The sequence below is a fragment of the Castor canadensis genome, chromosome 12 (genome assembly GCF_047511655.1).
Source record: "Castor canadensis chromosome 12, mCasCan1.hap1v2, whole genome shotgun sequence".
Lineage (NCBI taxonomy): Eukaryota > Metazoa > Chordata > Mammalia > Rodentia > Castoridae > Castor > Castor canadensis.
The window spans coordinates 8,796,971-8,824,856 of record NC_133397.1 but is presented as its reverse complement, the minus strand read 5'-3'; the positions used below and the strand labels follow the sequence as shown (position 1 = coordinate 8,824,856).

At 46.9% G+C, this 27,886-nt stretch overlaps 1 long non-coding RNA gene across 3 annotated transcripts in view; it reads left to right on the top strand.

The window, feature by feature from the left end:
- The window catches only part of LOC141414759 (uncharacterized), a 99,722-nt gene extending 79,632 nt beyond the window's left edge, over positions 1 to 20,090 (top strand). Inside the window, exon 5 of one of the 3 annotated variants that reach the window (XR_012439597.1) lies at positions 16,876 to 20,090. This is a non-coding gene — a long non-coding RNA (uncharacterized lncRNA). Of the gene's footprint in view, positions 1 to 3,550; positions 3,613 to 13,932; positions 14,153 to 16,875 lie in introns of those variants that run through there. The other 2 variants (XR_012439596.1, XR_012439598.1) reach the window with 2 other exon arrangements.
- The last annotated feature ends 7,796 nt before the right edge of the window (positions 20,091 to 27,886 follow it).

Here is a 27,886-nt window from a genome sequence, read left to right as displayed (position 1 = left end):
CAATTCTTTCTGTTCTCCTCTATGAGAAAACTGTGTGTAAATTCTACCAGATTTTATCAACTTACCAAAAGATTGTGGACCAGGTGTGGTGGTACATGCATGTAATCTCAGCTACAGGGAGGTGTAGGCAGGTGGATCGAGGTCTAAGCCAGCCCCAGGTAAAAAGTGTGAGACTTTCTTTGTCTAAAAAAGAACTAAAACAAAAAGGGTTGGGGCATGTCTCAAGTGCAGAGTGCCTGCCTTGCCAACTCAAGGCCCTTAGTTCAAACCCCAGTATCAACTCCCCACTCCCATAAAAGGCTATATCCTGGACTAGTCCAATACTGGCAATACAGTGGTTGAAATTTGAAAAGAGTGACTTCAGACATTTTTACTGAGATGAAATTGGTGCACTGTAAACTTTAGCCATTGGCCTGTTCAATTCAATAGCTTTTAGTTTATTCATAAAAATGTACAGCCAACACCACTATCTGAACACTTTCATTACCTCAAGGGAAATCCTTCAGCCAATGGCAATTGTCCTCCATTCTCCTGACCCTGAGTCCCAGGCAACTTCTGATCTACTTTCTGCTCGAGGGACTTGGCTGCTCTGGACTCTTCACGTAGATGGAGTCATACAGTTCGTGACCGTTGGTGTCTGTTTTCAAGGTTCATTCAGGTGTTAGCACGAATCTGTTCCTTTTAAGGATGAACGATATTCCATTTTCTGGATATAACACATTTTGTTTATCCACTTACCAGCTGATGGAATTTGGTTTCTACTTTTTGGCTATTATGAATAAAATTGCTATAAACATTTGTCTACAGATTTTTGCACGGACGTGTTCTCAGGTTTTTTTTTTGAGTATATTTAAATACCTGGGTCGTATGGTAAATTTATGTTTGTATTTTTGGGGAGTGGATGAGACTGGGGTATGTTTACAGTTTTTGAGGAAATGCCAAATTGTTTTCAAAAGTGACCGCACCAGCAATGAGGAGGGTTCCAATGTCTCCACATTTTTGTCAGCACTCTGGGTTGTGGCAATCCCCAGGGAATGAGGCGGGGGTGGGGTACAGTGGCATCTCATTGTGGTTTTCATGACTAATCATGGAGGCGATTTTTTCATGCCTTCAACACTGGACCAGGCAGTTGGTAACTTTTACTCCTCACTTCCTGTTATGCAAATCATTTGTGGTCAGTCAGAGTACAAACTTGGGGCCCTTTCAGCTCTTGCCTGGATGTGCAGGTACAAGGCCTTCTAGATTCCTAGGAACATGGCAGAGCTTTCAATGCCCCCATGGACACCTCAGCTTATTTTTTCAGGTTTTTAGTCAGCTTTTTCTTTGTCCCAACTGTTATCCCTGTTGCAGGCAGCCGAGATGTTGAGCAAATGGTGCTGATTGTTTTTGACAAATGTCTGGGAAGTGACTATTCCCACCAAGCTAACTCAGAGTCAAGTCTTGCAAAGATGAGTCCTGTTGGCCAGGGTTTCCGGGAACTGCCTGGCAGGTCAAGCATGAAATTGTATAGACGGAGGCATGTTTTGCATTGTTCTCATTGCTCCTATGAAGGAGAGAACTTTTGGGGCCCTTACCCCACCATTCCTGCTGATGTCACTCTGGAATGTCAGATTCTTGACCACAGCAGGCCTTATGGACAAGAAGTAGAAACATTTCTTGCTGTCAATCCAAGTGAACAAAGAAGTCTACATTTATTATTTAAGTAGTCAGTTAATTTGACGAAAATGTATTAAGAGCCTGAGTATTTTCCTCCGAGTAACATGCCATGGTCTGGGGACATCTGAATTCCCTCCCTCTCAGATCCACACATTTTGAGCAATGCTTCCATTTGTTCATCAGGGAAGCACTGCTGTCTGGCTTCTATAGGTTTGTCCATGTGACTGTCGTGCTTTGATTCAGTCATCCCTTACTATCTTTGGGGGACTGGTTCCAGGACCCCCTGGTGGATGCCAACCCAACAGATGCTCAAGCCCTTATCTAACATGGTGTAGTATTTTCACAGAACCCGGGCATGTCCTCCTATATACTGTACGTCAGCTATGAATTACTTATAATTCCTGATGCAATGGAAATGCCATGTAAACAGTTGCTACACTGTATTACCCAGGGAAAATAACAAGAAAAAGAGTTTGCACACATTAAGTACCAATAAAGTTTTTTGATCCATGGTTGGCTGCACAGCTTTGTTCACCCTCCTAGGCTGAAAAGTAATCCATGCAATCACCAACCAAACCTGAGGTTTAAGCAAAAGGGTTTTGATTACAAGATATATCTTAATTTAAAAAAAACTTAATTTCCCTTGCTTTGAAAGAAATTCTGTTAATGTAATTGGAGCACATTAGCAGAGTAAAAGAACACAGTGATTTCAACAGATGTGCTAAAAGCATTTGATAAAATTTAACATCAACTTATGATTTTTTTAAAAAGGAAAGGAAGCTCAGCACATAGAATTAGAAGCAAAATTCTTTAATGTAATAAAGAACACCTTTTTAAAAAAAAAACCTATCGATGCCATCCTAATTTAATGGTGAAGCATTAAAACACCTCCTATTTTAAGAAAAAAGCTAAGGATGCCCACCTTCATGTGCAATTGAATGTGGCACAAAAAGTTCTACCAAGAGGAGTAAGGATAGGAAATGGAAGTTTGAAAGACTGGAAAAAAAAAGAAACCAAAGTGTCTTTTTTTTTTTTTTAAAGATAAAATGACTGTTATACAGAAAGCCCAAGAGATGAGGCAGACTAACAGAACTAATAAGAATCCAGTAATGTACTACATTTTTAAATTAAAATTATATTTCCATATACTATACATCAAATATCATTTAAAATAAAATGTGATAGCTACAAAACAAGCAAGCAAAAATAAACTCAGCACTGGGCACTGGTGGCTCAGGCCTGTAATCCCAGCTACTCAGAAGGCAGAGATCAGGAGGGTCACAGTTCGAAGCCAGCCTGGGCAAATAGTTAGTGAGACTCTATCTTGAAAAACCCTTCACAAAAATGGGCTGTTGGAATGGCTCAAGGTATAGGTCGTGAGTTCAAGCCCCAGTACCTCAAAAAAAAAAAATGAACTCAGCTACCTAGAAATAATCGATATATTTGAGATTTTTGTGGTGAAAATGATAACATTTACTGAGTGATATTCTGGAAAACCCAGACATATGTCCTGTTCTGGATAGAAAGATTCAACCCTAAAGATACTAATTCTCTCAAAAATAACCCATGGATTTAATGTAATTCTAATTTTAAAGCCCCAACAGGATTTTTCACTGAACAGGATGGCTGTGATGTATGTATGGAGAACTGTAGGCCCAGAACATCCCAGCAGGTGGTGGTGGGAGAGCTGCATGCCACAGGCGCCAGCAATGGGGCCCCAGGACAGAAGGTGAAATGTGAGCCAATGTGGTCAGGCGACTGGTTATCCCCTGGGCAAAGAGAAGTCATAACTTTTTACCTGATCTCTTAGCAAAGTCAGTCTCAAACAGATGAGAGTGTTAAATGTTCAGCGTCAAGACTCAGAGATGACAATACAGGGTCTTTGTGGTTTCAGAATTACTTAAATCCTAAAGGAGAAGACGGATACATTTAGCACCATTAAAGAAATATTGTTCATCTAAACACTGTTATGAAAATTAAAAGATAAGCCACAAACTAGCAGAAGGTATTTTCAATACACAACTGACCAAAGGTCTAGAATATTAAAAATATCTAAGAAGACAAAAACAAACTTCTGAACAGAAAAAAATACAAAAGAAGTACGTTATAGAAGAAACACAAGTAGCCAATTAATCTGGAGAGGGAAGTCAGCCATGTTGGTAAATAAAGGGAGGAAAACTCCAAGTATCATAGACTACTTAACATTCCCACCCATGGACAAAAAATTCAAGTCTGTTGAGATAGTGTTAGCAAAGACACAGAGCAACTCATTAATATGGCTGGTTGGGGCTAAAAATAGTATAATCACTTTAGAAAAAAATTGACACTAATTATGTTGAAGATGCGTAAACCTGAAAATTCAGCAATTCTACTCCCAAAATAAAACCCTTATACATGAGCACCATGAAATGTAGAAGAATATCCATACTGACATTGAATTTGGTTTACAAAAGACACTGGAAAAAACCCTGAAAGTTCATTGACAAGACAATGAATGAGTAAATTGTGACAAATTTATACAATAGTGAACCCTGTGAAAATGAACTTGCCAATCTGCAGGTGCCATCATAAGTAAATCTGGCCTACTGGGGAGAATAGCACTCCCAGAAGACAGGCAGCCGGACATCAATTTTTAAAGTTCAAAAACATGCAAATGTAAACAATGGATAAAGCCATGACCACAGCAAGCCCACAGAGAACAAGGAGGGATGCTTCACGGAGGCCAGAGTGGGACAGAGGTAGGTACATGGTGGGTGGAGGCGCCGATGTCTGTGTTGGCCCTTAACCTGGGTCAAGGCCACATTGCTTGTCTATCGTCTGCTTCCTGAGCTGTTCTTTCACCGTCCCCCACAGCGTTGCTCAGTGGTAGCTCAAGGAATGAACAAATGACCTGGGCACAGGTATGTCTTTGTAAACACGTGAACACCTAGGAAAAAGGAAAGGTTTTTAAATGATTCAGAGAGAAAAACACACAGATGTTTACTCCAATGAAGAAAGAGGAATCACAAAACACAGCACCGGAAGATAATGAAGCCTGCGTACCAAGTCACCATCAGGCCCAATGGCAGCCAGTAACCAGGCAGAACCCCGAGCCTCTGGAATTCATTCTGCAGGGCTGTTGTTTGTTTTTGTTTTTCTTGGTGTGTCTGAGTTGTCTGCTTCTGAGTGAAATCTAAAGCCGATCCCATTTTTCTGGTGTCAGTCAGAGGTAAATTCATCCACTTGTCCGGTTTCTCTTCTTCGGGTTGAGGTCTGCATTTGCTCACGATAGTTCTCACTTGCAGGATGGGGCCAGCAGAGCAAGACCCAAGAAGTTGGACAGAGCTAGTTGAGGTGTGCATACCTTCTGGGGACGGTGTCCCTAGAACTTTCCTGGCATTCTAGTCACTGCCTGCGCCTCCAGGCCCTCTAGTGTACAGGATGAGTGACACCACCTGTGTTTCCTCTGGCATGGGCCTAACTGGTCTGAAGACATACCCAGGCATTTCTGCCTACCTGGACCCCCAGGTGAAAACCACCCCATCCTATGTGGGCCACTTTGGCTTTGCTCCAAGAACAGTTAAGGTTTGTCCTTTGGGGCTCCAAGCAGACTCCCTGCACCCCAGATTGCAGAAACCTCTCTGAGCTTGCTCTCTGTGTTTGTGGTGGAGAGCAGAGGGCCCAGGAAGACATATGTCCCAACCCCAAATGCTGTATACATCTCCTCCCTCCCCTGACCATGGAGCCTTTTGGACTATCCAAAACTGTAATTTGGTGACCTTGGTAGGCAAAATAATGTCCCCTCGCCCCTAAGATATCCCTGTCTCAATCCCCAAAAGATGGGATTAAGGATTTTGAGATGGGGACAGCATCCCAGAATACCCAGATGGGCCCAGAATAACCACATGACAGTCAAGGAAAAAGGAAAGAAGAGGGTTAGAGGAGATGTGAAGCAGGGAGAGGTCAGAGCAACACCCCTACTGGCTTCAAGGTATAAAGAACCACAAGCCAAGGAAAGCAGATCGCCTCTAGAGGCCAGAGAGGACAGGAAATGGCTTCTTCCCTGGAGGCACCAAAAGGAGCCCAGCTATGAGGTGAGCCCAGGAGATCATTGGACCTTTGTGCTCCAGAACTGCAAGCTGATAGATCCACGTTGTTTCAGGCCCCGTGTGTGTAGTCATTTTATTACAGCAACAATAAGAAAACACAGTGGCCTTGTCCCTTCCTTTGGATGGGGAGTACTTGGAACTGAACACACACACACACACACACACACACACACACACACCCACCCCTATTGAGGATGTGTCTAGCAAAGTAAAAAGGAATCTCTTAAAGACAAAGGCTTGTAATCCAGGAACTAACTCAGGTGTACAGAGGAAATAAGTGTCAGAGTCTCAGCCTTGAGAAAGGCCTAGAAAGCAGGAAAGAAAGATGTAAAGAATAACTTCAAAGAACAAATGTATTTTGTCCAATGAACTCTGATAAAGAAGCAGGAGGATCCAGAGCTGTGCTGAGAAACACGTGGCTTTTTCTTTCAACAATAGAAAAGTAGTAGGCACCCAAAGACAATGCAAGCTGCACAGGAAGGTGGAGACAGGTATTGCAACCAGCCAGCTCAATGTATCTGAGTCCATAGTTCTCAAAGTGGGGGCCTTGGATGGTGTCTTGGCATCTCCTGGGAAGTCTTTGAAACGCTTATTTTCAGGCCTCAACCAGATCTGCCTGCTTAAGTCTGGAAAGCACTGACTAAATGCATGCAGGAGGCAGGAAAGCCTAAGACAGCATTTTCCAGACTCCCTTACAGCCTGGGCTTGTCCTGTGGCCTTGCTCCTGCCAGGCAGGTGCACGCCCCAAGTTATGGTGGGGGAAGTCTGTGGCAGAAGGCTGGCTTCTGCCATCAGCTCAGTCAGGGAGTGGTGAGTCTGTGGCAAGGGCAGGCAGATGGCCCAGGGTCTGGCCCCCAGCTCGTGGGTGTGAAGAGGCTGGGACGGGCCTTCTGTGTGCTGGCCTGGGCTGCTCATGAGACAGTGAGACCCGCAGCCTGCGGAAGGAAGGCAGTGGCTTTGGTCCCTAGAGGGACATGAGACAGTGTAACACTGAGACGAGAGTCAAAGCTAGTTCCCTTCTCCCTGATTGCTTCCCTGCTCACTGGAGCAGCTTCTTGGGTGGGCTGCATTTGTGGTGTGGTTCTAAGAGTCCCTTCTGGAAGCTGGTCTTGAGTCTGGGCCTCCAGCCTTCCCAGCAATGCTGTAAACACATGGTTCCACATACCACGTGTCATCCTGTCTAAACCAGCTAGGACGGATTCTACTCTCTGGGACAGATCTCTGCCAAGTACAATGATCATGGTTCAAACAAGCATGGCCTAACATGAGACATAGCACTGAACACAGATGGAGTATAAGAAAAGCGAAGTTGGTTGATGTGTGCAGGGACTGTCCTTCTGGAAGAGTCTAGTGGGGCTCTAAGCTGTCAAGGATCCTCACTGCTGGACGTGAGCTCTTTCCCACTTCACTTTACAAATTCTAGGCTGGGCACAAGATACCGACATCCTTCTACCAGTCAGATGCATTCAAAGGGAAATAGAAAGTTGACTTTCTGGCTAACCTGTGTGAGAACCCACGGGAATCTCTGCCAGAAAGCAGGATGAGGGAGGCAGCAGGAAGTGCAGTGGAGGGTGGGTTACCAGAGGACACAAAATGGTTCCCAACATTGTACCTGATAACATGAAATCCCCAATATCAAGACAAGGTTTCTGTTTCAATGGTTTGAACATGGAGCAGACCCATGCAATTTGTGGCATATTCACAATTCAAGTACCAGATTCAATTAATTTAAGCTTTCTTGATTCCTTTACAGAGACAATGATGGAGACCACACAACCATGAGGTGACAGTGAACTTCAAGTGTGGGATAGAGAGGCCCCGACAGATGTCACCATCTGGTTTTAGAGAAGCTGCTAATAGCATATAATTCTGTTTTCTTCTCCATGGAGCAAACTGCCATGCTTTGCAGAAAAGTGTTTGTATAATGGTCGTGTAAACGCTATTGACTTTAGTTTTTAGAATTAGTCTATGGGCAATTAGGTTGTTAATTCAGGAACGTAATTAACAGAAGTTATAGACACAAAACAAAATTTAATACTCTAAGACCTGACAAATGAAAAATAATGATGGAGTAGGAGACTGGGGAGGTTGGGCGAGGGGTGGTACAAGGGAGTGGAAAGAATTATTCCCTCCATGTTCCATAATGGGAAAATCAGAAATTTGCCTATAGTTGATGGGGCAAGTCAGAGGTTTCTGTGTATTTTTAGAGTTAAAGATATTAAATTAACTAAACACAGTTTATAAGTTAACTAAAATATTCTAGAAGGAAGATAAGAAAGGTAGGAAACATGTGGGCAGGATGTCTCATCTTTTGTAGTGGGGGCTCCAATGGCAGAAGGAAACGGAGCACACAGGGACTTTGGGGACCATGGCTGGAGGATGGGGGATGGGGAGAGGTGGGAGACATGGAATTATCAAAAATACCACTCTTGATTGCCTAACTTTTTTTAATTTCCTTTTTTTAAATTTTTTTTATTGTTTTATTATTCATATGTGCATACAAGGCTTGGTTCATTTCTCCCCCCTGCCCCCCCACCCCCTCCCTTACCACCCACTCCGCCCCCTCCCACTCCCCCCCCAACACCCAGCAGAAACTATTTTGCCCTTATCTCTAATTTTGTTGTAGAGAGAGTATAAGCAATAATAGGAAGGAACAAGGATTTTTGCTGGTTGAGATAAGGATAGCTATACAGGGCATTGACTCACATTAATTTCCTGTGTGTGTGTGTTACCTTCTAGGTCAATTCTTTTTGATCTGCAGGTTTTAAATCATGAGTGAATATGTTCTCTCCTCTCTTCTCTCTCTCTCTCCTTCTCTTCTTCTTCATCTTCTTCTCCTTCTCCTCCTCCTCATCCTCCTGGTCCTCCTCCTTCTCCTTCGCTCTCTCTCTCTCTCTCTCTCTCTCCTATTTCTCTCTCTCCCCCCTTTCTAACTCTTCCTCTTACATACCCAAAAACCCTATGGATGTTAAAAAAATAAAAAACAGCTGGTGCCTTTCAAAATCTGGCCTCTTAAAATTGAAGAAGTATGAACAGAGCAGCCAATGGGGAACACATGGCATGCCAGGAGTGCGAGCAAAGCGCCACTCAGATGGATCTGTGATCCCAAAGGAGGTGTCAGAATGTCCCTCATGTCCCTTGCTGACAACTCCTGTGAAAAGCCTGGGGTCAGGAATGTTTTCCATTTCGATTGCTCCGTGTTCTGTTTTTCTGTGCACTCGTCACCGTTAGAGGCTGATGCCCCAGTGTGGGGTCTCTGGCCATCCATCTGTATGTGAGCATGTCTGTGGTTCCCAGGGTCTGTTCTGGAACCTTCCTCTCTGAAGCCGGTTCATGAGGCAGAGGAGATGAGGAACCATGGTTCAAAGCTTTGGGAAAAGTTTCTCTCTGGTTCTTAATTGTTCTTTGCTTAGTTTCTCTTAATAATAGATCATGTTTGCATGGCCTTCACTATGACAAATCCTGTCCACAGCTCTTTCTTCATGTGGTCCCATGACACCTGTAAGGCCATCGGGGGGCCCAGAGTCACCTGGGATGGGCCAGGGAATGAGAGGGCCAGAGGGAACCCTGGCAGAGACTAAGTGTTGGGGTGAGGGTGCTCCAAGATCCAACTTCTGCTCCAGAGACCACAGCATCCAGGGGAGCAGAGCCTGGCAAGGAAAATGAGGTGGAAGTCCAGCTTGCAAATGTCCCAAGACCCAGCAGGAGGCCATGAGCCGACAAGGGGGTGCTGTGGCAGGCACAGACGGAATCCACTCTCTTGATTTTGTGAGCAACAGTAGGCCACCTCAGCTTCCCCAGGACCCCACAGCTGTCCTGTGGGTGGTTCAGCTGCAGTTGCGGTCCCAGGGTCAGGTGTTGATGTGGGTCACTGTCCCTGTGGATAGTAACCAGGTGTCTGTGGATAGCAGCACAGGCCCAAGGCTGGAGCCGGTCCCTCCCACACTGGGGCCTTTGCTCCACCTCTTTAGATAATTTCCCCTCCATCAGCTGAAGGTTTTCAGAAGTTAAATTCAAACTTGCTGGTGGTTTTGAGTCACCTTTTTTTTTTTTTTTCTTTTTTCAATAGCGCCTCTTGAGTGAAAATTAGGCGGACGTGTGGGCGGCTGTTAAGGGTGCCTCATTTCCACATTGAGAGCTACCCACACAGCAGATTTTAGTGGCACTTGAAGTGGGACCTGATTTTGCCTCTCAGCTGCTATGTTAAAATAAAATGCCCTTCAGCTGATTATAAAGATACCAGTTTAAATGTATGGATACCATTTCCCAGAGGGAAGGAACACCATCAATTCTGAGATCTCATGTCACCTTATGTGCCCTGCAGGGTGCCTGTCACATCCACCTTGTAGCATCTTCTAGCAGAGAATGGCTCAGAGTGGGGGAGGAGGTGGCCATAGGAGGAGCACTGGACAGCGTCCCAGTTCAGCTGCTGACTCACTGTGTGGCTTCAATGAGTAACATCTCTTGGTGTCCCAACCTCTGTCCATTTACCCCTGCTGGTCCACCTGACCCCATTACTGTGAGGACTGGATGAGCTGACAGATGGCAAACCTTTGTACACTGAGCTGTCCTCTGTTTGTCACACTCCCCATCCTTACTGACAGGAGAAACCACTGCTTTTGCATTTGTCCTCATCTCCATTGGGTTGCCATTGTTGCCATTGTTCCTTTGGAAGAGTTTAATGCCATCACCTCCTCTCATTAAGCCTGTTGCAATAGCATCTTAAGTAATCTTGTTGCTTTCATTTCTCCCTCCAGGTTGCTGCCTAAGAACTGTAGCATGCAGGTCTGAGCAGGCAGCTCCTGTACCTAAAACAGGATAAACTTTGAAATCTTCACTTTGGCAATAATGGCTCCCTTGCACTTCCAGCCTGTTTCTTCTTAGCTTTGGTGCTGAAGCCTCCTCAGGCAAAGGTGCTCAGTCTCTCAGGCAGGCAGGAATGGGGTGTTTGCTCCCTCAGGCTTCTCATGTTACTTGGGGAAGATCTAAATAAACCTGCTAGCTGTACTTGCTTTTAGTTGGCATAAAGATTGCTAATTCTGAGGATACTCAGCTGGGCAATACATTACCAGTCTCCCACTAGCTGTCCTGTAGAGAACACCTCTGCCATGTGGGTTATGATAACAGTTGCTGAGGTTCACTTTCAGTGACCTAAAGGCTGCTGCTGCTGAAAACAATGACTCATCACTTGGCCTACAGATGTCCCATGGGACTGAAATGGGATGAAAAGGTTTGGCATCTCTGTCTTCATAGTGTACTGACCCCTTCAATGCCTTAATCTTTGGGCCGTATTCTAAACTCTGCATTTAGATATGTTGATTGCTGTTGGAGCCAGTATATTTCCTTTTACCCCCACCCTTGTGCTCTTTCAACACTGAACCAGCTCAAGTACATGAAGTCCTTCAGCCTCATCATAGGATCAGACCAAACCAGAGACCAGGGTGTTCACATAGGTTGATGGCGCCAGATGCAAGAGTAACTCGGCAACTTTTAGCACAAATTGACTACTCTGTTGATCCAGACCTCAGTCAAGAAGGAATATGACTTTTGAAACTGTGCCCATGGACAGCAAAAAGTGACCAAACCTTAGTCCACCCCAGCAAATCAACAAAAGCTTGCCTCTCTCTCTGTTCAGAGAGCGCAGAGTCTCTCTTGATTTGGAGTCTTTTTATCTCTAGAACTTGGGACTAAATCAGGAGGCTGGGGAAGGGTCCTCCACTGGTACCTGTCACACCATAGTCCGCAGAGGGCAGGGTGGGCTGTCCTCTGCTGTGCTGAGGTTTATAAGGGACAACCCCTAGCTGAGGTCCCCCTCTCTTTCTTCCATCAGGTCAGGTCAGTCCTCCTGGATTGCAGATGGGACATGCTCTTTCCAGAGCAGTGAGGCAAAGGACAGGGGATATGACAGAGTACCTCCAGCATTTCTCCCACCTGGCAGCCCAGGCATGGAGGCTGGGATAGTGGTTCTCAGCTCATAGGTGGGGAATTGTGAGGACTCCAGTTCTGGCTTGATTTCCTTCCCAGAGAAAGTGGTGGATGCCAAAGAAGTTGGCACCTCTTACCAAGGGCAAATGTCCACAGTTCCTAAAGGCATAATGACATAGCTCATACTGAGGAAAGGCTGTGTTTACTTTTGGTGGAGGGCTTGCCCTTTCTGGCATGATGGTTTTGTGCTGAGCAGTTTTTGGCTCTTTTCTGCCTTATCTGGTCTGCCATCTTCTCAGAGAAATACTGTGGTTTTTGATGACTTTTCTCCTTGGTAGAGTGAAATGGTCCCATTTCAGATGTGTCATTCTGATTAATTCTAATGGCTTCTTTTTCTCCCTCTGATGGTGGGGGAGGCACAGTTTGCTGGCTTGCTCTGCTTGTTTCCTCTATGAGCTACAGGGAAAAGTACCATTTATTGATCACTGTATCCCAGGGCTCTATAGAGGACCTGACTCACAGCAAGAGCTCAGTAGGTGTTTGTGGAATGAATGAAGGAGGGATGAATGTGGGGGAGCAGAGGAACTCCTCATGAAGAAAACAAAAGCAAACGTGGCCTATGAAGCAGGACCAACATAGCCAGCCTCAGGCAAAGGAGGTGGGGAAGGCCCCATCATGTCCTTTGCAGTCTCCTTGCTGCCCAGTATGGCCTTTCCTGGCCATCTCCTCATTCTGTGGATGTTTCTTGAGGTGGGGGGCAGTGGAGCTGATCGAGCCAAAAGCAGGACTGTCTGGGCAGCCCTCACAGTCTGAACAGATGTTCCCCAAGACTCGTCACACACGGGAGTCAGCTGCTCCATGGGAAGTGAGACAGGCTGTTCTCCCCGAGGCTGAGGGAAGGAGCACTGTGACATTGCTGTACATACTGGCTGCCTGCAAGCAGAGGAGAGTGCATACTGTCCCTGAAGTTGCCACTTGGGCAGTAGCTTGCTGGACCAGTGTAAGGCTGTGAGCAGGAAAAAAGAGCAGCATGGAGAATGGCAGGTGTGAGGGGAGAGTGGTGGCACAGTCTGGGTCCCCACTGCTGCAAGAATACTTGTGGGCCCTGCAGGAAGAAAAGGGAGTTGGGCCTGAGCACCTAGGGTTGGGATCCTGCTGCAGGAGGCTGCAGGGAGAGGCTGAGCTGGGGCAGTGGGAACGGTGTCAGGAGGGAGAGGCTACACAGTCTTCACGGGGACCAAGACATATACTGGCAAGAGCACCATTTGGACCCTGACAACACAGAGGTACTGCTGAGTGTTCAGGGTGGGTCTTCCCTTGAGAGTACAAACATCTTTGTTCTCCCTCCACCCAGGGAGGTAAGCCACGGAGAGCAGGGGGAAGGGGCCAATGGCGGGAGGACAAGTGGTGGGACCAGCTGTCCCCTCTATGTGCTTGAACCACATAGAGGGTGGGGCAGAAAAGAGCTGCTGGGTCTGGTTTAAGATGGACAGGACTCAGTCTTTCGACTGGACTTTTCTCATCGCTGAGAGTGGCTGAACGGTGTTGTGATTTGGCCAGTTGTGCTTAGGGGAGAAGCTGTCTAGTTGGGGAGGAGGATTTGACAAACACAGTTTGTTTTTATTCTTTTTAGTAAAGTGAATCCACGTTGACTCCTTTTTCACAGTGATGAGCTCTGAGGTCCAGAGAGAGTGGAACACTGTCCAGGGCTACACAGCAGGCAAAGGGCAAAGCTGAGAATGGAAACACAGAGCTACCACACTCCTAAGCCTACCCCTCAGGGATTAATGCTTACGGAGCATCTATTATGCACCTTTTGTTTTTTGTGGTTCTCTCTTCCAACTGGAGGCCTCTCTTGGGCTATTTGCCCAGGAAAGTCACTGAGACTCAATCAGGCAGGTACTCTCCATGAGATCATGGGGCTACAAGCCTGAGGCTGGAGTCTGCACCCTGTCCAGGACTTTGATTCCTGAGACAGGGCTCTCCATGTGCCCCAAGCTGTTCCAGGCAGACCTGTGGGTTTCTGGGGCAATTCCCAGCTTGGAAGGCTCAGTCTGGTTCTGACCGAGAGGATCACTTTGTTTTGAGACTCAGAAAAGCAAGCCCCTGACTGTGCTGTTCACTGATTTGGGAAATTGCTCTTAACCCCAGTTCTTGCTTTGGTCTTAAACCATGGCCAGCTGGAGTGTAGGCCGAGAACCTGGGCCCATTAGATGAAGCCAGGCCCTCCAGTGTGTATTAGTGAGCAAGATGTTTCTTCCAGGGCCTTCTGAAGATGGATTTGGCCAGCATGGATGAAAAGAAGAAACAGTAAGCTGGGTATAATACTTCATGCCTGTAATTCCAGCACTGGGGAGGCTGAAGGAGAAGGATGGCTTGAATCCAGGAGATGGAAACCAGCCTGGGCAACACAGAGACTCCAGCTCAAAAGGCAAAAAGAACAGAGAAACATTTGATCTGGAAGTGCTGTTTTAAAATCCTTTAAAAATAAATGTTGAGGCTCTTGCCGTTTGAAATACTGTGTCTAGTTCAGGGGACAACCCCTCACAAGGCTGCTGCGCTGAAGGGGTGGGCATGGCGGGTAGAAGTGGACTTGTTCCCTGGGCAGCTGGAGTGCCGTCATGGAGACCACTAGTGCAGGCTTTAATTACAAGTTTTCTGGCAGAATCTGGCTTTTAACAAAAGGAAGCATGCCAGCAAATTGATAGGACTCATTTTGAAATACTGAATTCCCAGGATGCCTTTTGGATCCTCCCTCCATGAAAGTTTGGTGATTCCTGGAGTCTCTCTTTGTCCTCCAAGTCACAAGTTTGCTTAAATCTGCCCTTCCATTCCTAACTTCCTTCTTTTGTTACTTTAAAATTTGAACAAGTGGTAAAAGATAGAAATGGCCAGATCTGATCTGTGTCCTAGCTCCCTTGTCCTCAGTGTGACCTTGGGCAAATCTCCTAACTATTCTGACACTTGTTCTGTCCCTCTGTAAGGAACAGAGCTAGTAGAACAGGGTTTTGCAGAGGCCTGGGGCACACAGAGCTCATGAAAAGGCTTGTTTGTGCATCTGAGTAAATCTGCTTCTGACTTCCTCTTGAGGTCTACCCTTCTTGTTCATCCTAGTCTGGGTCTTTGTTATCTCTTGGGTATGTTTTGGGGTGTTGGAATTCTTTTTATGGAAATGAAAACCTCTAGTCCTTCTACCCTTCCCCTCTATCATCTCTCTGCAGGCTTTCTTTGCCCCTGCCCCTGTGGTCACTTAATTTCTCCCTCTTTTTCAGAAGTAGTCATCCCTCTCACAGATCTCATGATAGACATGACTTTCACGATTTGCTCTTAACTAGCAGAGGACAGCTGACGGCCTGGGACGGGCCCCACTTCACCCCAGAAACCTTGAGACAACTTGATTTTGACTATGCCTGTCAAGTACCAGTTCCTCATCTAGAAGGCCAGGAAGGAATGTCATATCATCCCCTTCACCCCTGTCATAAGCCTTAATCACACGGGTATATCTGAGATATTTTCTTATTTTGGTTCATCTTTGTTTTTCTCCTCTCCTACCTCCTTTTAGGCAGAAGGTTTCCAAATGTTCCAAAGAAGGGACAAAGAAGGACTGTATGGGAAAGGGTGGTCGGGAGGTTTCTTTCTGGACAGAGGTCTCACTAATTTCTTTTTCCCTTCCATCTTGGCATTTGGCTTAGTGTGGGGAGTGGTGGGGAGTGGTGCAGGTATAAGAACCAGATACTAACTTATCAGAAAATGTGAAGGCTGGGGAGAGGGAGCGATCTTCACATCACGAGGGAGACACCTCGTTTTGATCCCATCATGGGTATTTTGGCTTCTTTTCTTTTTAAAAGATCATTATATTTCCTTCCAGATTTAAAGACATATGTTTAGGTATTTAATACATCCAGGATTTATGTGCAAGGAGCCATCTTAATTTTTTTTTCTAAATGGATAGCCCATAAAAACAATACCATTTGTTCACTCATCTGTCTTTTGCCCACTGGTCTGAAATATTATCTCTAGGAGATGCTAAGTACCTGATCTGTAGGTCCGCTCTTGAGTCTATTCTGTCCCATTCGTCTTTCTACCCCTGTGCCAGTACCATGTTTTAATCACTGTGGAAAGCTGGAATTTCTGAGCCAGAATATTCAGAATATTCATGGATATTAACAATTGCTTCTTCACAAGAATGAATGAGTGGTTACAGAATCTGTCGTTCTGACAAGCCATCTGGTAACCCCCGACACTGGGAAAAACAACAGGAAATAGACTCCTATTTGATTAAAAAAAAAAATCATTTTAGCATCTTTCTTAATAAGACAGCCTCTAACTCTTTGAACTAGGAGAGAGAAGTAGAATTCCAAATGTTTAATTTATGTTTGCTCCATGGAGACGAGTTTATTTTCAGTTTGGGAAAACAAACCAAAATCGGGCAAATTTTCTGTTATTCTTTAGTGCTGGCATTTGAAAAGTAGTTTGTACACAGAGCACACAGCACTGCTCTGAATTTAGGGGATCATGGGGCCTTCCTTCCTGACCTTGACACTTCCTTTTGGATGTGGAACTGGTACCTGGCAGGCATAGTCAAAGTCAAGTTATCTCAAGGTTTCTGGGATTGGAGTGGGGCTCATCCCAGGCCATCAGCTGTTTGTCCACTGCATAGTTAGTTATAACTTTCAGTGAGCCAAGTTTGCTATCTGAGAATTATTCTTAAGTGTGTTTCCTAAGTTTTATGAATTAAAAAAAAAACTCCTCTAGCTTTGAAGAGTGAGTAGAGTGCAGGGGCCATGTCAGGAGAGGGGGAGCACCCTGAGCACCTGGTCAGCTCTCAATCCTGACATGCTTTTTTGTTGTTGCTGTTACTTCATTTGATTCTTAGAATCACAGAGCAGGTAAGCATCCCTGGAGAAAACCTAGGCTGAGAGAGTTTCCATGGTTTTCCCCCAGTCGACACAACCCCAAAGTGATGGATATGTCACCTGCTCCCCCTAGTCACTGGTTCCTGCCTCCAACTCTGCTTGAGTTGCCCCATGACAGACTACAATTGTTTGTGACTTATCAGAATCTCAACTAAGATCAAGGTCAAGGTCTATTGTTGTTTCAGATAGTTTTCTACATTTGTTTTAAGGTAAGAAAATAGTCTTGTAGCTTCAGGCACAATTATGTGTCCGATGTCTGGGTAATTGGTCTTGTTCCTCTTTTTCTCCAGGATGCACAGAGATGATGTGGAATTCCTGCCCCTCAGGAACCCATGCAGTGCAGTGTTACATGTAAATAGCAATAGCTGATGTTTACTGAGTACCTACTGTGCTTCCAGACACCGTCCCAGGGATCTTCCATGCGTTAGTTCATGAATTCCTCACAGCAGTCCTATGAACTCAGTTCTATTATCATGCCAATCTGTGTATGAGGAAACAGAGGCACAGCGAGGTTGTGTAACCCATGGTTACACAGGTAGGAAGTAGCAAGTCTCTGCTTTGAATCCAGGTGGGCTGACCAGAAAGTCTAAGCTCTCAACCACCCTGCTGGCCACCTCCTTTGTAGGGGATCTAAGGAGTCAGAGATGTTTCAGCTGGAAGATGAGGAAAAATGTCCCCCTTGTCCTGGTAGAATGAACAACACAGGCCAAGGTCCAGAGATGGGAGAGTGTCTGACATGTCTACAAAATCACAGCTTCATGGTGGTCATTCATGTTCACGGTTTATTGTCTCCTGGGACCTAACAGCAGGTTGAGTGAATTAGCTTGATCCTACAAGACTTGTGAAACAACAAAGCAGTTGAAGTTTGAGTACTGGACTCCGTAGTTAGGAGCAGACACAGGGGCGTTTTCACACTGGAGCATGACCTGCATCTCCAGCACCTGTCCCAATCTCAGCTTGTCAGGATCAACCTATGAGCTCATGGAGCAGGTGAGCAGAAGAGGAGTCATGCTGAACTGAACAGACAGTCACAGAGACATAGGCTGAGGCAGTTGCCATTCCTGCCCTCCAGCAGCTGGGCTGGGGTGAGGCGAGGCAGATACAAAGGGCTGCAGCACAACGAGATGGATAGTCAGCAGAGGGGTTCAGAGGGATCCAGCTGGAGAGCTCCAACCCAGCCTCTCAGCATGCAGAGGACAACATGAGGAAACCAATGGGGAGGGGCACAAGTCGTGCTTGGCAGAGAGGACATGGCTCTGAGTTGAACCAGAAGCAAAAATAGTCTATGTCTTCAGTTAGCGTGAAGCCTCCTCTCACCCAACCATGAACCAGATTCTACTGTGAGGGAGGATATGTGCCAGGGATTGCCGGAGGAGCTTGAGCATCAATGGTATGTGGTTACCGACAGCTTGTGAGATGAACCCAGCCATCTGGGTGAAGGTCATTGGACCAAATGCAGGTAGCAGCCGTGAAGATCAGGGACAGCCTGGAAAACACTCTTCCCAAGGCTGGGGAGCAGCTGTGGTGGCACCCCCTCAATGTCAATAGAAGACAGTGGGCAGCAGGCTAGTGTCAGGTATGGAGCCTTCATGGTTCTGTGGCCTCTATGTGGAAGTAGATGGACAGAAGGAACTTGGCTCTAACTGGAACTATGCAGACGGCATCCTTCAGGGCCAGTCTGACAAGCATCCTGGTCCACTGTGGCCAAAATCTGTGGCCAGCTCTTTAAAGACCTGCCTTGAGTTTCCAGGAGGTCTGAGCCTCTCACTTCTGGACCAAAGCTCCAGGAACATTCCCCCTTTGAGCTGGGTGACACAGGTTCACTGTGCACATTCCCAGTCATCTGAGTGGGGAGACAGTGGATTTGTGACTTACAGCAAGCCAGCAAATGACAACAGAAGTCCAGGAGTCATGGCAAGTGGGTCCCCCAAGGCCCGGGACAGCTTTCTGGGGTGGATGGAGTCTCACCTGCATGTGCCCCACTGGGAACCACTGAACCCATCTGTGCATTGTACTTGGAGGGTTTTATACCCCAGGGTGACAGGACATTCTGGATTAGCACAATGAAGGACATTGTGTTTCTAGGGGAAGTGGAACAGGGCCTGAGCTGTTCTTATCAGTCCCCTTTATCACTGGATATTGCATTCCCAGCACTTTCTACAGCTACTCTTACGAACTACAAGGAGAGAACCATCCAAGGCTGTCACCCAGAGACCTGTCCTGTAACCCTAGGGGAGCCTTAGCACATAGACGGGACCTTCTTGATGGCAGATTCCATCTGGTTCCTCTTGGTACCCAGCCAGTGCCACTGGAACTGTCCAGAACTGGAGCTCCAGCCACCCTCAGGACTCTGACACTGCCTGTGTACCCTGATGAGCGCCATTGCACTGGCCCGTGGCCTTACCCACCTGCACTCTGCAATTGCCGCCCTACTGAGCTCTTTGGTCCGCAACCTGGCCCCATCCATTATTTCCCACTATGCTTTTGGAAAAAGACAGGGCACATGCGTGTGCTCTAACAGGGGCTGTCCACAATGGGCCCCTGTCACTTGCAGCCTCATTCCTTGATTCTGCTCCCACTCAACCTCCCCCACCCTGGAATCCATCTTACAAAGCACTCTCTTTCCTGGTCCCTCATACCTTCTTCTTCCTCTCCCTGGAATCTACCCCCATCCCACAGCTCTTGGTCCAACCTCCTCTGCTCTCTCAAAATGCCGTCTCCTCCAGGAAGGCAGCCTACCTTCTGGCATGCTCACAGCATCTCACTAGTCTAGTTGTTTAGGTAGCTTCCTGTCCCCAATAGATCTGAACTCTGAGCACAAGATCAAGACGTTGATTTTCTCTGTCTCAGCGTCTCACACTTTACGCGATGGAGACTGGCTAGTGAATGCTTGCATACATCTCTGACAGCTGTCTGTGGCCTCTTAAAGCAGGGAGTGGCTCTCAGGCCTTGTGTCTCGAGGTCCTTCCACTGCAGCATGGGTGCCTTCAGACACTGCCTACGGACCTTGGGAGAAGCCTCCTGTGTCTTCACAGCACGCTCAGAGCCCTCAGATGTCACACCCTCCCAGAAGGCTTCCCAGACGAGGTGGGCTGAATAAGGATCCTTACCTCCCTCGAGCTTCCGTGTCCCTCTCTGTGTGCCAAATAAGAAAAATGTAGAGCCTAAAAACAGAAGTCAGCAAGCTGAGCTCCACCACAGAAATGGAGTGAGTGGCTCTGTGTGGGTGTGGAGAACTAGCAGAACTTGAACTTGCTGTCTGTGTGCCCATCCATGCCTTCAAGCTCCTCCATACACACTTGAGAGAGAAAGGATGGGTAGCGACATGCTTTGTGACCATCGTTTGGTGTGTGGGGAAGACGGATGGTTTATAGCCATGTTTCCTGGAAACTTCAAATGGAATGAATTACCTTGTGCCCACAGCTCATGACGGATCCATTGCCTGACAAATAGAAATGTCTCTTTAGATATGTAGTAATTAATTCAAAACTTATCAAATATTAAAATTAACCATAAATATTAAGTGTGCTAATTTAAATATTAGCTATTAATATTCATTGGATTTATGTGCATACCAAGTTGGTTCTCAGCACAGTGACATCTCCAGCAACCTGGGCCCAGGCTAAGGACATCCAACTCAGAGGGCTCACCACTGTTTAGCTCATATGTTCAGTGGGAGGGAAAGGTGACTAGGAAGCTCCCCCAACCAGCCCCCAGGCATGGACAGAGTAGGGATTTCAGGCCTGGAAGGGGGCTGCAGTGAGGCCCTGAGCCCCTGGGAGGTGTCTGGTGGGAAAGGGCAGGAGGGCGAATCAGCAGCACCTAATGGGACAAGGCCTTGATGTCAGAGGGCCCACTCCACCACTTGCTACTTGTGTGATGTCGTTACAATGGTGAAACTCTCCAACCCTCGTTTTCCTGTTTTGCAGAGTGGGAAGAACACAGTACAGACCTTACAAACTAAATTAGCTAATGTGTAAAGCACTTTCATGCCCAGCACAAGTCACTGGTGCTCCTCCAAAAGCGTTGGAGCTCTTGGGAGACCCAGGAAGGACAGTCAGAAGATGTGGGATCCTGAGAGTGGCTTAACTCAGGGCAAAACCTAACCTTTCTGGGGCTCCATTTCTTTGTTAATGAACAGAAGAAGTAATACCCATGCGGGTTCTAAGGAAGGAGGAGGAGGAAGGGGACGTAGGATTAATGCAAGCGTCCAAGCCAGGGTCAGGGTATGTGTTACCCGCTCCTCGCTTGGCCTCAGGCAAATCTGAAAAGGGATCTCTGTGCATCACTGCAGCCATGGCTGCGGGATCCAGAGAAGTGGCCTCCTGTGGGCTGGCACGGGAACATCCCAGACACCAGAGGGCTCAAAGCCGTGACCCTCACAGACAGGCCACAGGGAAACCGGCTTTTCCCACTAGCATTTAAGTGCCCCTGGAGACGCGGGCATGTGACATTCTCCCCTACACACGGTCCCCTGGGGTGAGTTGCTGCAGGAGGGGGGAAAAAGAGGCAGAAGTCAGAAATCAGGACTCCTGTGCCAGGGACTCTGTCACCTAACTGGCGATGTCTCACGCCTGTCGGGGCAGTTGAGTCATTCAGAGCCACCTGCATTTACCAACTGTTCAGTGCACAATCAAGCAGAGATTGAAAAGGCTGTATTCTCCCATGGTTTTAAAATTAGGGCTCAGCTATAAACATACAACCTCCTTAAAGCCCGTGAGTCGAAGCATTGTAACAATTTATTTAATCCTAGTGTTAGACAGTAGGATTTTGTCTTCTGTAAATTATGTGATTACAGTTGATCATGCCCAAGGCAGTCTCCAGAAGTGGATGAGTATACAGCCCTGCAGTCAGACTGCCTGAGCGCCAGTCTTAGACTGCTGCGAAACAGCTACGTGACTTTTACCAGGTTACTTGTCCTCTCGGTACCCTCTTAAGGAATAAAGACGAGGTAATAATGACATCTCTCTCAATGACACCTCCCTGGAACAGGGAGGCCTGGCTCTGGTGACTCTGTGACCACATCTTTGATTTCCCAGTTCAACCAGAATCCCTTGTGATGACCAGGGGATTCAGGGCACACTGCCCCAAACATGGCCCCTTGGGATGTGGGAGGCATCTGTGAAATGGTAGGTGCAGAATGGATGTCTCTATCTCCCCCAAAGTAGGCCATAGATCCTAATCTGAGGTGCCCACCCTACACCCAGAGGGAAGGAATGTCCTTATCCCCATGACACCAAGCCATGGGAAGGAGCAGCTGTGCCACGGTGCTTCCCCAGGTCCCCACACTGCGCCCATGCCTTTTGTCATCTGTCACGTTTTCCCACTACTCTCCACTTGGCATCAAAACCGCCATGTAAACTCTCACGCGGAAATGCTTCCTGGGTCTCCATTTCCTTATCAGAGGGTTCTGTGACCCCTAAAACATGTGAACCACATTTGTGGGCCTTCCTCTTGTTACAGGGCCCTGGCTGGGAACTTAGAAGGGTGGGAAGACATCTTGCCCTCTCTCAGGGGGCCCACGATGCTCCTCTGAGATGGAAAACGACATTCATTTTCCATGGCAGTTGTGACAAGGTAGCACTAACTTAGAGGCTCAAAACAGCTCAAGCTTCCTGCCTTGCAGTTCTGAGGCCTTAACTACCAGCATGGAGTCTCAGAGTCTAGGGCTGGATGGAGGTCACTCCTTTCCTGGCTTAGGGAGGGTCTGGTTCCCTGCCTGTGGTTGCTGAAGGGGCACCGATGGCTCTTCTATCTCCCACCTCATGCTGTCCTCTCTCCTCTTGCTTCTCATTTCTTTTTCCTCTTCTAAGGACCTTGGACTCTTGTGGATAATCCGAAATAATTGCTCTACTTTAAATCAGGTGACTAGAAACCTCAGTTCCATCCGGAGCCTTCATTCACCTTTGCCATGTAACCCAGCACATCCAGGGTTCCTTGCGGGGGGAGGGCGGGGGAGGGAGACAGAATTCTGCTCCCAATCTCTGCTGGGGCTGGAAGACCATGACTTACATGTGTCCCAGGTCCCCTTGCTGGCCGGGCTCCCACTGCCAATAGATGGGAGGCCCTTGAAGCAGAGTTAAAGGTGAAGAGAGATAAGTGCTTCAGATCCTGATGCAGCCCTGGTGACAATTACAGCTGGGGTTCCAGCAGCAGCATCAGACAAGTGGATTGGGGCCTCCAGCCTGGTTTTGATAGCCCCCTTGTCTCTGTGTGGTCCCACGGGCCCCCTTGCACCTGAAGCCTAGAAGTGGAAGTGGCTTTGATCCCAGGTCCCCTTTCCCCTCTCTTCCACCATCTCTTATACCTTCCTTCTAGCTCCTCATACATGTGTCCTCACAGAGGAGATGCAGGAGGGCTGGGAATGGGAAGAGGGAAGGTCCTGGTTCACCCATGAAGCACAGGGCACTTCCTGTCCATGACTCACTTCATTTAACACTCTCACTTTAAAGATGCATACACAGGCCTCACTCACCAGTCACAGGTGGTCAAGGTGTGACTTGAACCCCAGGTCTGCAGATGCTGCTGTATATCTAGCACTGCTTCACCTACCTAAGGACCACATCTAAGTTCAAGGCTCCCTTTGGTGATCTCTTGCTCCAGGTTGTTGGACATCCCCAGGACACTTCCCCAAAGCCTTGGGAAGCTGTGACAGTTTCACCTTTTATGGAAGCTGTGTCTCTGGACCATTTGCCTCTTTGCCCTTGGAATAGTTTGGCAATTTTCAACTCTATTTGAAGGAGTTCACTAAGTGCTAAGGATGTCTTCCTGTTCTGTTCTAATGGAAGAAGGACAGCCCAGAGTCTGACTGGCTTAATGGATGCCCTGCTCTGGGAGGCACACAGGTTTCTGCCCTCACCAGGAGAGTGAGGAAAGCAGAGGCTGCCAGGAAGGTGAGATGGGATGGCATGAAAGTGCCCAGTTGCACCTGGTGCTAGCACACGCTTAATACATCACAGTTACACATGGTTTGAAATTTTAGGTTTGTTGGGTTTGGCTGATTTAAATTTCCACTGAAATACTCAAATGCTGTTTTCCACTGAAATTTCTTCTACTGACTCTATTTTGAAGAAACTAGCTTCTCTCTGAAGTTGAGATAAATATTAAAATCTATTTGTAGTAAGTTTCCTTCTAATTTTACATATTTCAAGTCATTTAACTCCTTCCAGCATCTGGAAGCTATTTTGGGGACCTGAGGTTAATTGTGGGTCTAAACTAATTTCCACCTCCCTTTGTAATTAACTGAACTACATTGAACAAGCAGATTTTCCTCTCCTTGGTGTTTGGTGCTGTTTATTTCAGTGTATATTAGGTTTTCATGGGCGATGGGTCTATTAGGGGCTCTGATGCAGTGATCCACACAGCCATGGCAGAATATTCTGCAGGTCCAAGAGCGTCCATCGTTCTGGAGCCTCAGATGTGAACAACAGCTGGCTTGGGTAGTTCCTTCTCATAGCACATCCTTTTCTGCCAAGCTGGGGCCTGTAGATGTCTTTCTTTTGTCCTGGGGAAGTCAGATTATTGGAGAGATCAAAGGCAGCCCTGGCTGTAACCTGCCTCTTCTGCTTGGCTGGTCGCTGAATTCAAACCATTCCCTTGCAGTTTAAAAGTTTCATGAGACGCAGTCCTGGTGATCGTCTCTACTTGTAAATTTTATCTCAGGCTCTGAGCCTTCTCTGTGTCCAGTCTCAGCTCTTTTGATTTCTCAATATCACTCCTCCACACTATCTGCTTGATTTTTTTCCTCTCTGTTGATTTTTCTTGTGTCTAAGACCGATTATTGTGATTGATGCCGTGGTTTTCCCTAAAGTAACCACAACCTGGTTTCTTCTTCTTCACCTTCAGGGATAGGCACTGTCGTATCTTTGAAAAGTAATACCAGCAACCCCACATCGTCACCATCATCACCATCATGTCTGCCAGCCATGTAGCATGTGGGGATGTGAGACCTTGCTCTGCTGGTCTGAGGTGGGCTGCCATCTATGTATCTATATGTCCTGCTATACTGAGCACGTGGCTTTGGTCCCCATGCCTCATTCATGTGTGTACTCCAGGCGCCATGTCCTTTCTGCAAAGGAGGGGACACATTCAGGGACCTTTACTTATACAGGAGATCCTTGGTATCCATGGGTGCATGGTTCCAAGGAGAGGGCAACTGAGGAAAACCCACGTGTGCTCAGGATGCATAGAGTTCAGTGCTGCACTGCAGATGCTTGACTCGTTTTCCCATAACACCTCTCAACTTCTGCTAAGACAGGCTGCCTTTTGACAAATGTAAAATTTTCTCATTATCACTTCAACTAATCACATTCACTTTTACCTTTTTGGCTAGTATTTGCTTTTGGAGAGGCAGATTTTCACAAAGTTAAGGGAAGGGAAATGCTCAGCAGATCACACACGATTTAAGCACAACAGACAATAATGCCAGACTGACTGGGTGCTTCTCTGCCCCAACTGAGCTGTGTAATGCATGCATGGGAGTTTATAATTTTTTATTTTGAAATTTCTTTTGGTTTTTTCACAATTTATTATTTTTTGACTGTGCTTGACTGTGAATATGATGAGTGCACTGTGTTTCCTTACTCAGTACGACATTGGTTTCCCAGGGTTGCAATAAAGAAAGTACTAGGCAGCTTAAAACAAGGGAAACACATCATCTCACAGTTCTGGAGGCCAGATGTCTGAAGCTATGGCATTGGCAGGGCTGTGCTCCCTCCAGGGTAGCATCTCCCTGCCTCATCAGCTTCTGATGCTGCCTCGCACTCCTTGGCTTGTAGGTGCATCACTATCTCTGCCTCCATCTTCATGGGGCCTTCTCCCGGCCAGTTTTGGCTTCTGTGTCTCTTCTTTTCTTATAAGGACATCAGTAATGTCGGGTTAGGGCTCACCCTACACGGTGTGACCTCGAGTTAATTAATAACATCTACAACGGCCCTGTTTCCAAATTAGGTCATCCTTTCATTTGTACACTTGAAGAATGCAACTCAGACCACAAACACCACACCTCGTAGCTTCCCCTTGCTGCAAAGAAGCTTGAAGGTGAGTGATGTAGTTTATGTGGCCACAAATGTGGACACCTTCTTGTAATCAGGGTTCTCTAGTAAAATCGGGGAAGTTATACATCTAGCTGGCAACTAGAGTGCCTGCTACCATGGTCAAATAAGCCACAGCTGCCCTTAAATCTCGCTCTACTTTCCATTCTCCCTAGTGGGGCTGACAGCTCAGTCTGCAGCTATTTGCTCACTCAATACTGAGACTTTTTTGGCTGGCCACAAACTTTTGATTACAGGCATGCATCCAGAAGAGCTCCATTGGACACTGCAATGGCTCAAATGGTAGAGCACCTGCATTGCAAGTGTGAGGCTTTGAGTTCAAACCCCAGTGCCACAAAAAGAAAGAAAGAAAAATGAAATACAGAAGAGCTCCATGTAACCTGAACTGCTGTGCCCAGGTAACTATTCCATTAGATAACCTCTCTAGCCCTCACTCTAAAACCACCTTATTTTTCATGGCAACCACATCAGTAGCCTTAACCTTCCAGAAATTAGTAACGATGGACATCAGCCAGAAAGGTCTGTTGTGCTCTGTTGACAACAGTCAGGAGTAGACATGGACAGGCAGACAGAAGGCAGATAGATGGGATAGATGTGCTTCAGGCCATTTTCCAAAGGAGTTCAGGAGACACAGTCTGGACCACTGAGCTCGGAATGAGTCACCACACAGTGCAGAGGAGCCCAAAGCCTCAGTCCCTTCATTGACATCTGACAGTCACTGGCCCAGGGAGTCCCTAAGATCAAGGCACCCAGCATGGTGATATGTTTTGACTGTGTTTTCATACATGTGCAGATCAAGTTCTTCACTTCTTTAAAGGGTAAACAATAATTTTTTAAACCTTAATCATGAGAATAGCTCATGTTCCAAGTTGCAAGAGTAGACTGAGTTCAAACCCAAGCTCTTCTATGGGGATGTGACAGGTGGTTCCCCTCTTCATCTCTTCTCCACATCTATGGGACACAATTGTGAGAGTCAGGTGTTATGCACCTGCAGCCTGCCTGGCACTGCTACTCAGGTTCTCCACCTGTTCCCACACCATAACCCTTCGTCCCCAGCCCCTCTCCCTTTGTAAATGGGGCCAGCATCCACCCAGAGCCCTAGGCAAAAGCGTACACATTAATCTTCACTTCTCTTCCGCTCCTCATCCGTCCAGCCCCTCTCCAAGTCCTGTCCACTCTCTTGTTTGTTTGAGACAGGGTCTTGCTATGTAACCCAGTCTGGCCTCAAATTTGGGATTCTCCTATCTCAGCCTTCTGGGTGCTGGGATAGCAGGGGTCATGCCCTGCCATCTGCCTTCTTCTGCAAGGTGGCTTTGTTCTGTCTCTACCATGAGCCTACTTTAAGTAATTAAGGGTTAGTGAAAGTAATTCATTAACTAACTAAAGGCCACCTTAATCTCCCCCAGGGCACTATGAGTGTCTGCCTCTTCCTTATCCATTCTCCGTGTAGCTGACACAGTGACATCTTAAATTAAAATGGTTTTTTTGCAGTGTGGGTTTGAACTTAGGGTCTCATGCTTGCTATGCAGGCAACTCTACCACTTGAGCCACACCCTCAGCCCCTTTTTGCTTTGGTTATTTGTCAGGTAAGGTCTCAAGTTTTTGCCTGGGTCTGCCTTCAGACTGATCTTTCTACCTATGGCCTCCCACATAGCTGGGATGACAGGCTACACCACCATACCCAGCTTCTTGAGGAAGATAGGCTCTCGATAACTTTTTGCCTGGGCTGGCCTTGAACGAGATCCTCCCAATCTCTGCCTCCCAAGTAGCTGGGATTACAGGCATGAGCCTCTGAACCCAGCCTCCACAATGATTTCCCTAATGCTCACCAGACCACGTGTCTCTGTTAGCCCCCACACTGGGCCCATGGGTCCCTAGGAGGTGCAGCCCCTTCCCTTTTCTTCTACCCTCCCCTACTTGACCTCACTCATCTTATGGGTCTTCCTCCTGTTCATGAACCCACCAAGTCATCCTGACCAGGACTTCGCCTTGCTCTTCCCAAGGTTCCACCTCCCAGGGATGAGCTCGGTAGGGGAGGGAGGACCTGACGGTGGGCCAGCTCTGACTCTGTGAGTTACTGGGATGCTCCTGTACTCTCTGCTCACATTTAATCATGAAATTAATTAGCAAATTAACTGACTTCCAAAAATAAATGATAGCTAAAGCTTCTTTTCTTTCTTTCTTTTTCTGTTAAAGTTTTTGAAGCCATGCAATTTCTCCCGATGAGAATGAAATGAAAAGAGATATT